This window comes from Taudactylus pleione, unplaced genomic scaffold, assembly GCF_031769625.1.
Source record: "Taudactylus pleione unplaced genomic scaffold, aTauple2 ptg000495l, whole genome shotgun sequence".
Lineage (NCBI taxonomy): Eukaryota > Metazoa > Chordata > Amphibia > Anura > Myobatrachidae > Taudactylus > Taudactylus pleione.
This window is the reverse complement of record NW_028284897.1, coordinates 532,927-550,119: the sequence shown is the minus strand read 5'-3', so window position 1 is coordinate 550,119 and position 17,193 is coordinate 532,927. Positions and strand designations below refer to the sequence as shown.

The 17,193-nt window shown below is 43.5% G+C and overlaps 2 protein-coding genes and 1 long non-coding RNA gene across 3 annotated transcripts in view; 2 read left to right on the top strand and 1 right to left on the bottom strand.

Annotated features, from left to right (window-relative positions):
- LOC148502492 (uncharacterized) overlaps positions 1 to 11,716 on the bottom strand; it is a 244,045-nt gene extending 232,329 nt beyond the window's left edge. Inside the window, exon 1 of the mRNA XM_088449766.1 lies at positions 11,701 to 11,716. The gene's annotated coding sequence lies outside the window, so the exon portion shown is untranslated. The remainder of the gene's footprint in view (positions 1 to 11,700) is intronic.
- The window catches only part of LOC148502490 (uncharacterized), a 222,115-nt gene that overhangs the window by 181,314 nt on the left and 23,608 nt on the right, over positions 1 to 17,193 (top strand). The window lies entirely within an intron of this gene.
- On the top strand, positions 12,078 to 16,014 carry LOC148502491 (uncharacterized). Its single transcript, XR_015870006.1, has 3 exons — positions 12,078 to 12,139; positions 14,262 to 14,412; positions 15,929 to 16,014. It is a non-coding gene; the product is annotated as an uncharacterized LOC148502491 (long non-coding RNA).

The window sequence follows — 17,193 nt, the reverse complement described above, 5'->3', positions numbered from 1 at the left end:
AAAACCGCCTGCTGTGACCACATGTATTGTTTAAAACACTTGACGCATTCATACCCCCCGAAAAATCAGATCTGATTCGTTAAAACCATTTTCATTGATTTTATTTTCACCCAAGATTTGCGCGGGCGTTTTTCGCCAAAGTACGCAACTTAAGGAAAAATTAGGGGGTAATTCATCATTGGGGGGGGGGGGGGTCCAAAGGGTTCTGAAAGAAATACCCATATTTTTAGCCAAAAATAGGGATTTTTGTTTTTGTCGTTCTTCTTGGCGAACGTTGACCTATTTCGTAGATGGCAGAAAAAAATGCTGTTTACGCCGCTAATTGAATACGGCCCTAACTGTGCAGAGTGCTCCTGTAACAGAGTATTAGGATTGTAGTAATACGTTTGTACAAAGTGACACAATGTATAAAAGCCACATTCCTCTGACTATAATCATTACCAGCCCGAGAGAGAAGAGAGTTACTGTGCGATAGCTGAGTCAGGGATAATACATGGTCAGTAATAAGATCATTGGTAGAAGGGGATATAATATGTCATGTACCTGGCACAGAGATCACAGACCCTTAGGACACATCCTCTAATCATAAATTACCCCCAAATGTTTTAGTAAGTTTCGTACTTTGGTAAAAAACGACCGCGCAGATCTTGGGTGAATAAAAAAAAATCACTGAAAATGGTTTTAACGTATTGGGTCTGATTTTTCGGATGTTTCAAACATCACATTTGGTTACAGAAGGGCGGTTTATTAAAGGTTTTTAAAATTGCATATTTACGACACAAAAATATTCTTGCGCCCATTTTAACGTACCCCCAATTTACGTGTGACAGTAATTTCCTGGGGAAAAAAAGATTTCTATCATTTTCAAAGTTTGTTTTTTTTCACCCAAATTTTGTGCGGCCGTTTTTTTACCAACGTTTGCAACCTACAACATTTTTTGGGGTTCATTTCTCATTAGGGGGGGGTGTCCAAAGGTTTCTGAAAGAAATCCCCACATTTTTAGTAAAAAATAGAGATTTAGCATTTTTTTTCATCCAGATCTCGGATGGAGAAAACTTTTTCCAGTTTTTTTCTCCATTTTCACCTGTTTGCCGTTATCGCCTGTTATTTGGGTAAAATCAGCCATTTTTGCCGTTTCTTTTGGCAAAAAATGTCCGATTTCAGCGATGTCGAAAAAAGCTGCCATTTTCGCCGGTAACTGAAGAGAGTTTAACTATATTTCCTTGTAGCATAGAGATATACACCTCAGAGAATAACATTATACTTCTAAGTGAATTTATTTGTGTTATTGTCTATAATAAATGTAATGTGTTATTATTATATACTCTTACCTCACTCCTATTATATAATAACACCTGACAGCACAACCACAATTTCCCCTGACGGCTGCTTATAATTAGGGCATCACGGTCGCCCTTAGGAGGCTGCTGACCTGTCTTATTGCTAATGTGGGTGTAATACTGACCTCTGGATGGATACTGGCGCTAATTATACCTTACTAGTTACAGCTATATCCTTCCCCAGCTCCTGTTATGTATCATATGGTATATACAGTACATACATGTTATACCTATTATGTGTTATTCCCTGACCACTCATTACTGTTATTATTACTCTGCAGCTGCTGCTATAACAGGACAACACAGGTCACTCCCCCTGTATAATAATAATAATAATAATAATAACAGGATACCACAGGTCACTCCCCCAGTATAATACCAACAGGACACCACGTCACTCCCCCTGTACAATAATAACAGGACACTCGCCCTGTATAATAATAAGAGGACAACACAGGCTGCTCCCCCTGTATAATAATAAAAACAGGACACCACAGGTCACACCCCCTGTATAATAATAACAGGACACCACAGGCTGCTCCCCCTGTATAATAATAATAAGACACCACAGGCTGCTCCCCCTGTATAATAATAACAGGATACCACAGACTGCTCCCACTGTATAATAATAATAAGACACCACAGGCTGCTCCCCTTGTATAATAATAACAGGATACCACAGACTGCTCCCCCTGTATAATAATAACAGGAGACCACAGGTCACACCCCCTGTATAATAATAACAGGACACCACAGACTGCTCCACCTGTATAATCATAACAGGACACCACAAGCTGCTCCCTCTGTATAATAATAATTATAATAATAACAGGACACCACAGTCTGTTCCCCCTGTATAACAATAACAACAGGACACCACAGGCTGCACCCCCTGTAAATTAATAATAACAGGACACCGCAGGCTGCTCCCCCTGTATAATAATAATAACAACAGGCCACCACCGGCTGCTCTCCCTGCATAATAATAATTACAGGACAACACAAGCTGCTCCCCCTGTATAATAATAATTACAGGACACCACAGGCTGCTCCCTCTGTATAATAATAACAACAGGACACCACAGGCGGCTCCCCCTGTATAATAATAATAACAGGACAACACAAGCTGCTCCCCCTGTATAATAATAATTACAGGACACCACAGGCTGCTCCCCCTGTATAATAATAACAACAGGACACCACAGGCTGCTTCCACTGTATAATAATAATAATAATAATAATAACAGGACAGCACAGGCTGCTCCCCCTGTATAATAATAATAACAGGACACCACAAGCTGCTCCCCCTGTATAATAATTACAGGACACCGCAGGCTGCTCCCCCTGTATAATAACAGAACACCACAGGCTGCTCATCCTGTGTAATAATAATAGGAGGACACCACAGGCTGCTCCACCTGTATAAAAATAATACCAACAACAGGACACCACAAGCTGCTCCCATTGTATAATAATAATTACAGGACACCACAGGCTGCTCCCCCTGTATAATAATAATAACAGGACACCACTGACTGCTCTCCCTGTATAATAATAATAACAGGACACCACAGGCTGCTCCACCTGTATAATAATAATAATAACAGGGCACCACAGGCTGCTCCCCCTGTATAATAACAGGACACCACAGACTGCTCTCCCTGTATAATAATTACAGGACACCACAGGCTGCTCCCCCTGTATAATAATAATAACAGGACACCACTGACTGCTCTCCCTGTATAATAATAATAACAGGACACCACAGGCTGCTCCACCTGTATAATAATAATAATAACAGGGCACCACAGGCTGCTCCCCCTGTATAATAACAGGACACCACAGACTGCTCTCCCTGTATAATAATAATTACAGGACACCACAGGCAGCTCCCCCTGTATAATAATAATAATAACAGGACAACACAAGCTGCTCCCCCTGTATAATAATAATTACAGGACACCACAGGCTGCTCCCTCTGTATAATAATAACAATAGGACACCACAGGCTGCTCCCCCTGTATAATAATAATAATAACAGGACAACACAAGCTGCTCCACCTGTATAATAATAATTACAGGACACCACAGGGTGCTCCCCCTGTATAATAATAACAACAGGACACCACAGGCTGCTTCCACTGTATAATAATAATAATAACAGGACAGCACAGGCTGCTCCCCCTGTATAATAATAATAACAGGACACCACAAGCTGCTCCCCCTGTATAATAATAATTACAGGACACCGCAGGCTGCTCCCCCTGTATAATAACAGAACACCACAGGCTGCTCATCCTGTGTAATAATAATAATAAGAGGACACCACAGGCTGCTCCACCTGTATAATAATAATACCAACAACAGGACACCACAAGCTGCTCCCATTGTATAATAATAATTACAGGACACCACAGGCTGCTCCCCCTGTATAATAATAATAATAATAATAACAGGACACCACAGGCTGCTCCCCCTGTATAATAATAATAACAGGACACCACTGACTGCTCTCCCTGTATAATAATAATAACAGGACACCGCAGGCTGCTCCCCCTGTATAATAACAGAACACCACAGGCTGCTCATCCTGTGTAATAATAATAATAAGAGGACACCACAGGCTGCTCCCCCTGTATAATAACAGAACACCACAGGCTGCTCATCCTGTGTAATAATAATAATAACAGGACACCACAGGCTGCTCCCCCTGTATAATAACAGGATACCACAGACTGCTCTCCCTGTATAATAATAATAATAACAGGACACCATAGGCTGCTCCACCTGTATAATAATAATAACAGGACACCACAGGCTGCTCCCCCTGTATAATAACAGGACACCACAGGCTGCTTCCACTGTATAATAATAATAATAATAATAACAGGACAGCACAGGCTGCTCCCCCTGTATAATAATAATAACAGGACACCACAAGCTGCTCCCCCTGTATAATAATTACAGGACACCGCAGGCTGCTCCCCCTGTATAATAACAGAACACCACAGGCTGCTCATCCTGTGTAATAATAATAGGAGGACACCACAGGCTGCTCCACCTGTATAAAAATAATACCAACAACAGGACACCACAAGCTGCTCCCATTGTATAATAATAATTACAGGACACCACAGGCTGCTCCCCCTGTATAATAATAATAATAATAACAGGACACCACAGGCTGCTCCCCCTGTATAATAATAATAACAGGACACCACTGACTGCTCTCCCTGTATAATAATAATAACAGGACACCACAGGCTGCTCCACCTGTATAATAATAATAATAATAATAACAGGGCACCACAGGCTGCTCCCCCTGTATAATAACAGGACACCACAGACTGCTCTCCCTGTATAATAATAATTACAGGACACCACAGGCTGCTCCCCCTGTATAATAATAATAATAACAGGACAACACAAGCTGCTCCCCCTGTATAATAATAATTACAGGACACCACAGGCTGCTCCCTCTGTATAATAATAACAACAGGACACCACAGGCTGCTCCCCCTGTATAATAATAATAACAGGACAACACAAGCTGCTCCACCTGTATAATAATAATTACAGGACACCACAGGGTGCTCCCCCTGTATAATAATAACAACAGGACACCACAGGCTGCTTCCACTGTATAATAATAATAATAACAGGACAGCACAGGCTGCTCCCCCTGTATAATAATAATAACAGGACACCACAAGCTGCTCCCCCTGTATAATAATAATTACAGGACACCGCAGGCTGCTCCCCCTGTATAATAACAGAACACCACAGGCTGCTCATCCTGTGTAATAATAATAATAAGAGGACACCACAGGCTGCTCCACCTGTATAATAATAATACCAACAACAGGACACCACAAGCTGCTCCCATTGTATAATAATAATTACAGGACACCACAGGCTGCTCCCCCTGTATAATAATAATAACAGGACACCACAGGCAGCTCCCCCTGTATAATAATAATAACAGGACACCACTGACTGCTCTCCCTGTATAATAATAATAACAGGACACCACAGGCTGCTCCACCTGTATAATAATAATAACAGGACACCACAGGCTGCTCCCCCTGTATAATAACAGGACACCACAGACTGCTCTCCCTGTATAATAATAATAATAACAGGACACCATAGGCTGCTCCACCTGTATAATAATAATAACAGGACACCACAGGCTGCTCCCCCTGTATAATAACAGGATACCACAGACTGCTCCCCCTGTACAATAATAATAATAATAATAATAATAATAATAATAACAACAATAACAGGACACCACAGGCTGCTCCCCCTGTATAATAATAACAGGACACCACCGACTGCTCTCCCTGTATAATAATAATAACAGGACACCACAGGCTGCTCCCCCTGTATAACAATAATAACAGGACACCACAGTCTGTTCCCCCTGTATAACAATAACAACAGGAAACCACAGGCTGCACCCCCTGTATAATAATAATAATAACAGGAAACCACAGGCTGCTCCCCCTGTATAATAATAATAATAACAGGACACCACTGACTGCTCTCCCTGTATAATAATAATTACAGGACACCAAAGGCTGCTCCACCTGTATAATAATAATAACAACAGGACACCACAGGCTGCTCCCCCTGTATAATAACAGGACACCACAGACTGCTCTCCCTGTATAATAATAATTACAGGACACCACAGGCTGCTCCCACTGTATAATAATAATAATAACAGGACAACACAAGCTGCTCCCCCTGTATAATTATAATTACAGGACACCACAGGCTGCTCCCTCTGTATAATAATAACAACAGGACACCACAGGCTGCTCCCCCTGTATAATAATAATAATAACAGGACAGCACAGGCTGCTCCCCCTGTATAATAATAATAACAGGACACCACAAGCTGCTCCCCCTGTATAATAATAATTACAGGACACCGCAGGCTGCTCTCCCTGTATAATAATAATAACAGGACACCACAGGCTGCTCCACCTGTATAATAATAATAACAGGACACCACAGGCTGCTCCCCCTGTATAATAACAGGACACCACAGACTGCTCTCCCTGTATAATAATAATAACAGGACACCATAGGCTGCTCCACCTGTATAATAATAATAACAGGACACCACAGGCTGCTCCCCCTGTATAATAACAGGATACCACAGACTGCTCCCCCTGTACAATAATAATAATAATAATAATAATAACAACAATAACAGGACACCACAGGCTGCTCCCCCTGTATAATAATAACAGGACACCACCGACTGCTCTCCCTGTATAATAATAATAACAGGACACCACAGGCTGCTCCCCCTGTATAACAATAATAACAGGACACCACAGTCTGTTCCCCCTGTATAACAATAACAACAGGAAACCACAGGCTGCACCCCCTGTATAATAATAATAATAACAGGAAACCACAGGCTGCTCCCCCTGTATAATAATAATAACAGGACACCACTGACTGCTCTCCCTGTATAATAATAATTACAGGACACCAAAGGCTGCTCCACCTGTATAATAATAATAACAGGACACCACAGGCTGCTCCCCCTGTATAATAACAGGACACCACAGACTGCTCTCCCTGTATAATAATAATTACAGGACACCACAGGCTGCTCCCTCTGTATAATAATAATAATAACAGGACAACACAAGCTGCTCCCCCTGTATAATAATAATTACAGGACACCACAGGCTGCTCCCTCTGTATAATAATAACAACAGGACACCACAGGCTGCTCCCCCTGTATAATAATAATAATAACAGGACAGCACAGGCTGCTCCCCCTGTATAATAATAATAACAGGACACCACAAGCTGCTCCCCCTGTATAATAATAATTACAGGACACCGCAGGCTGCTCCCCCTGTATAATAACAGAACACCACAGGCTGCTCATCCTGTGTAATAATAATAAGAGGACACCACAGGCTGCTCCACATGTATAATAACAATACCAACAACAGGACACCACAAGCTGCTCCCATTGTATAATAATAATTACAGGATACCACAGGCTGCTCCCCATGTATAATAATAATAATAATAACAGGACACCACAGGCTGCTCCCCCTGTATAATAATAATAACAGGACACCACTGACTGCTCTCCCTGTATAATAATAATAATAACAGGACACCACAGGCTGCTCCACCTGTTTAATAATAATAATAATACCAGGACACCACAGGCTGCTCCCCCTGTATAATAACAGGACACCACAGACTGCTCTCCCTGTATAATAATAATAATAACAGGACACCATAGGCTGCTCTACCTGTATAATAACAGGATACCACAGACTGCTCCCCCTGTACAATAATAATAATAATAATAATAATAATAATAACAACAATAAGAGGACACCACCGACTGCTCCCCCTGTATAATAATAATAACAGGACACCACAGGCTGCTCCACCTGTATAATAACAGGACACCACAGACTGCTCTCCCTGTATAATAATAATAATAACAGGACACCATAGGCTGCTCCACCTGTATAATAACAGGTTACCACAGACTGCTCCCCCTGTACAATAATAATAATAATAATAATAATAATAATAATAATAATAATAATAACAACAATAACAGGACACCACCGACTGCTCTCCTTGTATAATAATAATAATAATAATAATAATATTAATAACAGGACACCAGAGGCTGCTCCCTCTGTATAACAATAATAACAGCACACCACAGGCTGCTCCCCCTGTATAATAATAACAACAACAACAGGACACCACAAGCTGCTCCCCCTGTATAATAATAACAACAGGACACCAGAGGCTGCTCCCCCTGTATAATAATAATAATAATAATAATAATAATAATAATAATAATAATAACAGGACACCACAGGATGCTCCCCCTGTATAATAATAATAACAGGACACCACCGACTGCTCTCCCTGTATAATAACAGGACACCACAGACTGCTCCCCCTGTATAATAATAATAATAATAATAATAATAACAACAGGACACCACAGGCTGCTCCCCCTGTATAATAATAGTAATAACAGGACACCACAGGCTGCTCCACCTGTATAATAATAATAACAGGACACCACAGGCTGCTCCCCATGTATAATAACAGGACACCACAGACTGCTCCCCCTGTATAATAATAATAACAATAACAGGACACCACAGGCTGCTCCCCCTGTATAGTAATAACAGGACACCACCGACTGCTCTCCCTGTATAATAATAATAATGATAATAATAGGACACCGATGGCTGCTCCCCCTGTATAATAATAATAACAGCACACCACAGGCTGCTCCCCCTGTATAATAATAATAACAACAGGACACCACAAGCTGCTCCCCCTGTATAATAATATTTACAGGACACCACAGGCTGCTCCCCCTGTATAATAATAACAGAACACCAGAGGCTGCTCCCCCTGTGTTATAATAATAATAATAAAAATAATAATAATAATAATAATAATAATAACAGGACACCGCAGGCTGCTCCACCGGTATAATAATAATAACAGGACACCACAGGCTGCTCCCCCTGTATAATAACAGGACACCACAGACTGCTCCCCCTGTATAAAATAACAATAACAGGACACCACAGGCTGCTCCCCCTGTATAATAATAATAACAGGACACCACCGACTGCTCTCCCTGTATAATAATAATAATAATAATATTATTATTATTATTATTATTATTAAGAGGACACCAGAGGCTGCTCCCCCTGTATAATAATAATAATAATAACTGCACACCACAGGCTGCTCCCCCTGTATAATAATAATAACAATAACAACAGGACACCACAAGCTGCTCCCCCTGTATAATAATATTTACAGGACACCACAGGCTGCTCCCCCTGTATAATAATAACAACTGGACATCAGAGGCTGCTCCCCCTGTATAATAATAACAACAGGACACCACAGGCTGCTCCCCCTGTATAATAATAATTACAGGACACCGCAGACTGCTCCCCCTGTATAATAATAGAACACCACAGGCTGCTCATCCTGTATAATAATAATAAGAGGACACCACAGGCTGCTCCCCCTGTATAATAATGATAACAACAACAGGACACCACAAGCTGCTCCCCCTGTATAATATTTACAGGACACCACAGGCTCCTCCCCCTGTATAATAATAACAACAGGACACCAGAGGCTGCTCCCCCTGTGTAATAATAATAACAGGACACCACAGGATGCTCCCCCTGTATAATAATAATAACAGGACACCACAGGCTGCTCCACCTGTATAATAATAACAGGACACCACAGACTGCTCTCCCTGTATAATAATAATAATAATAATAATAATAACAGGACACCACAGGCTGCTCCACCTGTATAATAATAATAACAATAACAGGACACCACCGACTGCTCTCCCTGTATAATAATAATAATAACAGGACACCAGAGGCTGCACCCCCTGTATAATAATAATAATAACAGCACACCACAGGCTGCTCCCCCTGTGTAATAATAATAATAACAACAGGACATCACAGGCTGCTCCTCCTGTATAATAACAACAGGAGACCACAGGCTGCTCCCCCTGTATAATAATAACAGGACACCACAGGCTGCTCCCCCTGTATAATAATAATAACAATAACAGGACACCACAGGCTGCTCCCCCTGTATAATAATAACAGGACACCACCGACTGCTCTCCCTGTATAATAATAATAACAGGACACCAGAGGCTGCTCCCCCTGTATAATAATAATAACAACAGGACACCACAGGCTGCTCCCCCTGTATAATAATAATAACAACAGGACACCACAGGCTGCTCCCCCTGTAAAATAACAGGACACCACAGACTGCTCCCCCTGTATAATAATAATAACAGGACACCACAGGCTGCTCCCCCTGTATAATAATAACAGGACACCACCGACTGCTCTCCCTGTATAATAATAATAATAACAGCACACCACAGGCTGCTCCCCCTGTATAATAATAATAATAGCAGCACACCACAGGCTGCTCCCCCTGTATAATAATAATAATAGCAGCACACCACAGGCTGCTCCCCCTGTATAATAATAATAACAACAGGACACCACAGGCTGCTCCCCCTGTATAATAATAACAGGAGACCACAGGCTGCTCCCCCTGTATAATAATAACAGGACAGGACACCACAGGCTGCTCCCCCTGTATAATAACAGGACACCACCGACTGCTCCCCCTGTATAATAATAATAATAGCAGCACACCACAGGCTGCTCCCCCTGTATAATAATAACAGGAGACCACAGGCTGCTCCCCCTGTATAATAATAACAGGACACCACAGGCTGCTCCCCCTGTATAATAATAATAACAACAGGACACCACAGGCTGCTCCCCCTGTAAAATAACAGGACACCACAGACTGCTCCCCCTGTATAATAATAATAATAACAGGACACCACAGGCTGCTCCCCCTGTATAATAATAACAGGACACCACCGACTGCTCTCCCTGTATAATAATAATAATAACAGGACACCAGAGGCTGCTCCCCCTGTATAATAATAATAATAGCAGCACACCACAGGCTGCTCCCCCTGTATAATAATAATAACAACAGGACACCACAGGCTGCTCCCCCTGTATAATAATAACAGGAGACCACAGGCTGCTCCCCGTGTATAATAATAACAGGACACCACAGGCTGCTCCCCCTGTATAATAATAACAGGACACCACAAGCTGCTCCCCTTGTATAATAATAATAACAATAACAGGACACCACAGGCTGCTCCCCCTGTATAATAATAACAGGACACCACCGACTGCTCTCCCTGTATAATAATAATAATAACAGGACACCAGAGGCTGCTCCCCCTGTATAATAATAATACCAGGACACCACAGGCTGCTCCCCCTGTAAAATAATAATAACAGGACACCACAGGCTGCACCCCCTGTAAAATAATAATAACAAGACACCACAGGCTGCTCCCCCTGTAAAATAATAATAACAGGACACCACAGGCTGCTCTCCCTGTATAATAATAATAACAGGACGCCACAGGCTGCTCCCCCCTGTATAATAATAAGAGGACACCACAGGTTGCTCCACCTGTATAAAAAAAATAATAATAATAACAGGACACCACAGGCTGCTCCCCCTGTATAATAACAACAGGACACCACAGGCTTCTTCCACTGTATAATAATAACAGGACACCACAGGCTGCTTCCACTGTATAATAATAACAGGACACCACAGTTTGCTCCCCCTGTATAATAATAATAACAACAGGACACCACAGGCTACTCCCACTGTATAGTAGGATAAAACAGGCTACTCCCACTGTATGGTAGGACACCGTTACCTGTTGCTGCCGGACACTTGACTCCTCCTGACTCCGGCTCTCAGGAATGTCTATGACAAAATGGCAACTAATGCCCCTGTGGCCCGCCCCCTCTTCTCTGTGACTGGGAGACTATAAGAATATGGCCGCCGGTCACCGTACATGAGGACACCATTAAACTATACAGTTGTTACTCTACTGATGAATCTGTGAGCGGTTTCTCAGGTGACTGATTAGTTACAGGACGTCCGTTCTACTGTGTGCCGCCTGATTGGCTACTAGCTGCTGCCAATCACCGGACTAAGGGAAATTTCAGGTGGGCGGTCACTATGATACGAGGGGCGGGGAAGAGAGTGGCCATAGCTACAGGGAGATGAGAGGGGCGGGGCGTGGTTAACGTGAGGGGCGTTTCTTCTATAAGGAAAAGGCAGAGAGCGGCCATTGCTGTGTCTGGCAGTAGGTAATGGTGTTTCCTATTTTTATACAGGGGGAGTAGACTGTGTTGTGCTGCATTATCATCATACAGGTAGAGCAGGCTATGGTGTAATATATAATACTGGTGGAGCAGGCTTTAGTGGTCTTTTATTATAATACATGTGAATCAGATTCCAGTCTCAGGTATAATATAGCTGTAGCATACCCTGGTGCTGCCTTACCATCAAGCAGGTAGATCAAACACCAGTGTTACATATAATACAGCTGGAGCAGACCGTAGTGTTACATATAATACAGGTGTAGCAGACTCGAGTGTTACATATAATACAGCTGGAGCAGAATGTAGTGTTACATATACAGCAAGAGCAGACTGTAGTGTTACATATAATACAGGTGGAGCAGACCCTGGTGTTACATATAATACAGCTGGAGCAGACCCTGGTGTTACATATAATACAGCTGGAGCAGTCACTGCTCGGTGGGTAACAGACTATTGAGAAAGGGAGGTGTCCGGTGCACTCAGACCCCCCATACAGAACGTAGCAGCAGATAGTACAACACTGTTGACACTCAGTAATAATTACAGATGTGGGAGCAGAGAAAATAATATGGGTGATTGTACACAAGTCGCCCAGATATTTGGAGACAGAGGAATAGGGCAGTAGTGGGGAGAGAGGCTGTGCTGGGAGATGTGGTGCGCTATCGGAGGGCGTATAATGGGGGAGGGGGAGCAGATAAGTGATAAGTAGGGGAAGATGATGGGGACAGAGACTTTATCCTAGGTTACTGGGGATAATGACCTGAGGGTGGAATGAGGAGGAAAAGGTGGGTGGGCTGTGAGGGATCTGGCCTGGGGAAATATCTTGTCATATGGTGTTGTGTACTTGTGTATATTATACTATGTGTAGTAATCACTGGTTATCAGGTGTGTGACCTGTGTATAGTGATCAGTGTGTATCAGATGTATGATATCAGTGTGATCAGTGTGTATCAGGTGTGTGATATCAGTGTGACCTGTGTATAGTGATCAGTGTGTATTATAGCGTTCCCGCTAGGCTGTTTTAGCAGGGCGCGGTGCCCTGCCCTCCTTCTGGAGGGCAAAAAGCACCCTGCCCTCACAGCCTGTGGGTGCCGACTTCACCCGCAGGACGCAGTGTCCCGCGGGTGGAGAAATGTGCGGTGACCCGGCATCTATTCTCCCTATCTGCAGCGCTTGGGGGCTGCCCGGCGTGTCCGTAAGTGCCGTGCACGCCCCCAAGAGTGACGAAAAGGGGACGCGTCTTATAGACACGCCCCCTTTTCATGGCCACGCCCCCTTTTTGGGCGCGCGTGCCTTCGGCGCGCGCACAACGTTGCCCTCTCTAGCTTCGGCGCCCTGCCTGCCGCCAGAGCTAGAGTGAACACTATATCAGGAGTGTGATATCAGTGTGACCTGTGTATAGTAGTGATCAGTGTGTATTAGGTGTGTGATATCAGTGCGACCTGTGTATAGTGATCAGTGTGTATCAGGTGTGTGACCTGTGTATAGTGATCAGTGTGTATCAGGTGTGTGACATCAGTGTGACCTGTGTATAGTGATCAGTGTGATATCAGTGTCACTTGTGTATAGTGATCAGTGTTTATCAGGTGTGTGATATCAGTGTGACCTATGTGTATAGTGATCAGTGTGTATCAGGTGTGTGATATCAGTGTGACCTGTGTATAGTGATCAGTGTGTATCAGGTGTGTGATATCAGGGTGGCCTGTGTATAGTGATGATCAGTGTGTATCAGGTGTGTGATATCGGTGTGTGACCTGTGTATAGTGATGATCAGTGTGTATCAGGTGTGTGAGATCTGTGTGACCTGTGTATAGTGATCAGTGTGTATCAGGTGTGTGATATCAGTGTGACCTGTGTATAGTGATCAGTGTGTATCAGGTGTGTGATATCAGTGTGAACTGTGTATAGTGATCAGTGTGTATCAGGTGTGTGACCTGTGTATAGTGATCAATGTGTATCAGGTGTTAGACTTGTGTGCATAGTTATCACTGTGTAACAGGTGTGTGATATGGCATTGGGGAAGAGGAGGGCTTAATATTTACTCAGTATGTCGTGTTTGAATATGTTACATGTACTTTGATATTTATTATAACTATTATACTTTTAGACACGTGAGGAATCAGAGAGTCTTTACTAGAAGTCACGTGAGGGTGAGACGTGTCCTGTATAAATCGCTGATCACTGAGGACGGACAAGGATAGAAGTCACATGATTGAGAGGATTCTAAATCTTACATCATCTACCTGCTGACTGGGGAGGTGAGGGGATCTGGGAGTGTCACAGTGACATCACATATATCTATAGTAATAATAAAGGGACATGACTGGGGAGGTGAGGGGATCTGGGAGTGTCACAGTGACATCACATATATCTATAGTAATAATAAAGGGACATGACTGGGGAGGTGAGATGATCTGGGAGTGTCACAGTGATATCACTTATATCTATAGTAATAATACATGGACATGACTGGGGAGGTGAGGGGATCTGGGAGTGTCACAGTGACATCACTTATATCTATAGTAATAATACAGGAACATGACTGGGGAGGTGAGAGGGTCTGGGAGTGTCACAGTGATATCACTTATATCTATAGTAATAATACATGGACATGACTGGGGAGGTGAGGGGATCTGGGAGTGTCACAGTGACATAACTTATATCTATAGTAATAATACAGGGACATGACTGGGGAGGTGAGGGGATCCGGGAGAGTCACAGTGATATATATATATATGTATGTGTATATATATATATATATATATATATATATATATATATGTATGTTTGTATATATATATATAGTACAGTGCTTGACAAATCCCGGTTGCCACGGCGACTAAGATTTTAGTCCTGGCGACCGGGATTTCCAAGTGTCCCCCCACCGCAGGGAGCCTCCAATTGCCGGGCACCTGCTGAAATTTTACCAGCGAGCGCCCGACTCCCTGCAGCGGCAGCCAGAGCTCCCTCCTGAGCTCCAGCATCCGGCTCCCCCCCACAAGCACTATGGGAGAGATGTCATTACTATTGGGGTCACTACTACCGGGTGCACTAATACAGGAAGCATTACTATTGGGGGCACTACTACTGGGGGCACTAATAGGGGCACTATTACAGGGGCTGGTATGAGCATTTTGAAAAATCTGATGGCCATTAAAGAGGCATGTGTGGTAATTTGTTGGCATGTGGGGAGGTTGAGGGGCACTGAAAGGGCATGTGTGGTGGTCTATACAAGTTTTCATCTGTTTTGGTAATGGACGATCGTCTGGCTCTTAAACTTTTAAGATGGCTCCTAGATTTTACAAAAATTTGTTGAGCCCTGATATAGTAATAATACAGGGACATGACTGGGGATGTGAGGGGATCTGGGAGTGTCACAGTGATATCACTTATATCTATAGTAATAATACAGGGACATGACTGGGGAGGTGAGGGGATCTGGGAGTGTCACAGTGACATCACTTATATCTATAGTAATAATACAGGGACATGACTGGGGAGGTGAGGGGATCTGGGAGTGTCACAGTGACATCACTTATATCTATAGTAATAATACAGGGACATGACTGGGGAGGTGAGGGGATCTGGGAGTATCACAGTAACATCACTTATATCAATAGCCTTTCTCAGGTATAGTGTCAGTGCCTCAGTCCTCTCGTCAGCACAGCTGTAACCAAGCAGTATGTAGATGCTTTCAAATAATAGTATTAGTCCCTCCGTTCTTACAGGACTTACGATGAGTTTAATATATCTTTCTATTGATGTCTCCCTCAGGATTACACATTAGTCAAGAAGACATCTGGTGAGTGTGAGACACCCCCCAGCTGTGCCTCCATCAAGGTGCCTCCACCTCATTCACTGATTCATGAGAGACACAATGACCAGAAGATCCTGGAACTCACCAACAAGATCATCCAGCTGCTGACTGGAGAGGTGACTGCTGGGAATGGGACATTATACAGTAACACCAGGGGATGTGTCTGGGTGATGACTGGAGAGGTGACTGCTGGGAATGGGACATGATACAGTAACTCCAGGGGATGTGTCTGGGTGATGACTGGAGAGGTGACTGCTGGGAATGGGACATTATACAGTAACACCAGGGGATGTGTCTGGGTGACGACTGGAGAGGTGACTGCGGGGAATGGGACATTATACAGTAACACCAGGGGATGTGTCTGGGTGACTGCTGGGAATAGGACATTATACAGTAACACCAGGGGATGTGTCTGGGTGACGACTGGAGAGGTGACTGCGGGGAATGGGACATTATACAGTAACACCAGGGGATGTGTCTGGGTGATGACTGGAGAGGTGACTGCGGGGAATGGGACATTATACAGTAACACCGGGGGATGTGTCTGGGTGACGACTGGAGAGGTGACTGCTGGGAATGGGACATGATACAGTAAAACCAGGGAATGTGTCTGTGTGACGACTGGGGAGGTGACTGGTGGGAAGGGGACATTATACAGTAACACCAGGGGATGTGCCTGGGTGATGACTGGAGAGGTAACTGCTGGGAATGGGACATTATACAGTAACACCAGGGGATGTGTCGGGGATGACTGGAAAGGTGACTGCTGGGAATGGGACATTATACAGGAACATCAAGGGATGTGTCCTGGTGATGACCGGAGAGGTGACTACTGGGAATGGGACATTATACAGTAACACCAGGGGATGTGTCTGGGTGTTGACTGGAGAGGTGACTTTCGGATCATAAATATTTTCAACCCAGTCCCAAGCTTCACCTCGGAAAGATTAAATAATAAACTACTACATTGGTAGGCTTGACTCCAAAGGATGGAGAGGATTTCATAATAGCGAGGAAATGTTCCATTAAAGCATAATACTGCAATATATTTCCATCAAAGCAAATGGGCGTAGAGACACCGGATGGATCCTGAGTGACACCTCCAGTGCGGCAGTAACATCATCTAGTAGTCTTCCCGACTGAAGGGGTGCAGAAACAATTGACTCGGACAAAACACTAAAATACACCTTCTTGAGTGAGGAACCGAAGACCCTCTCGGTGT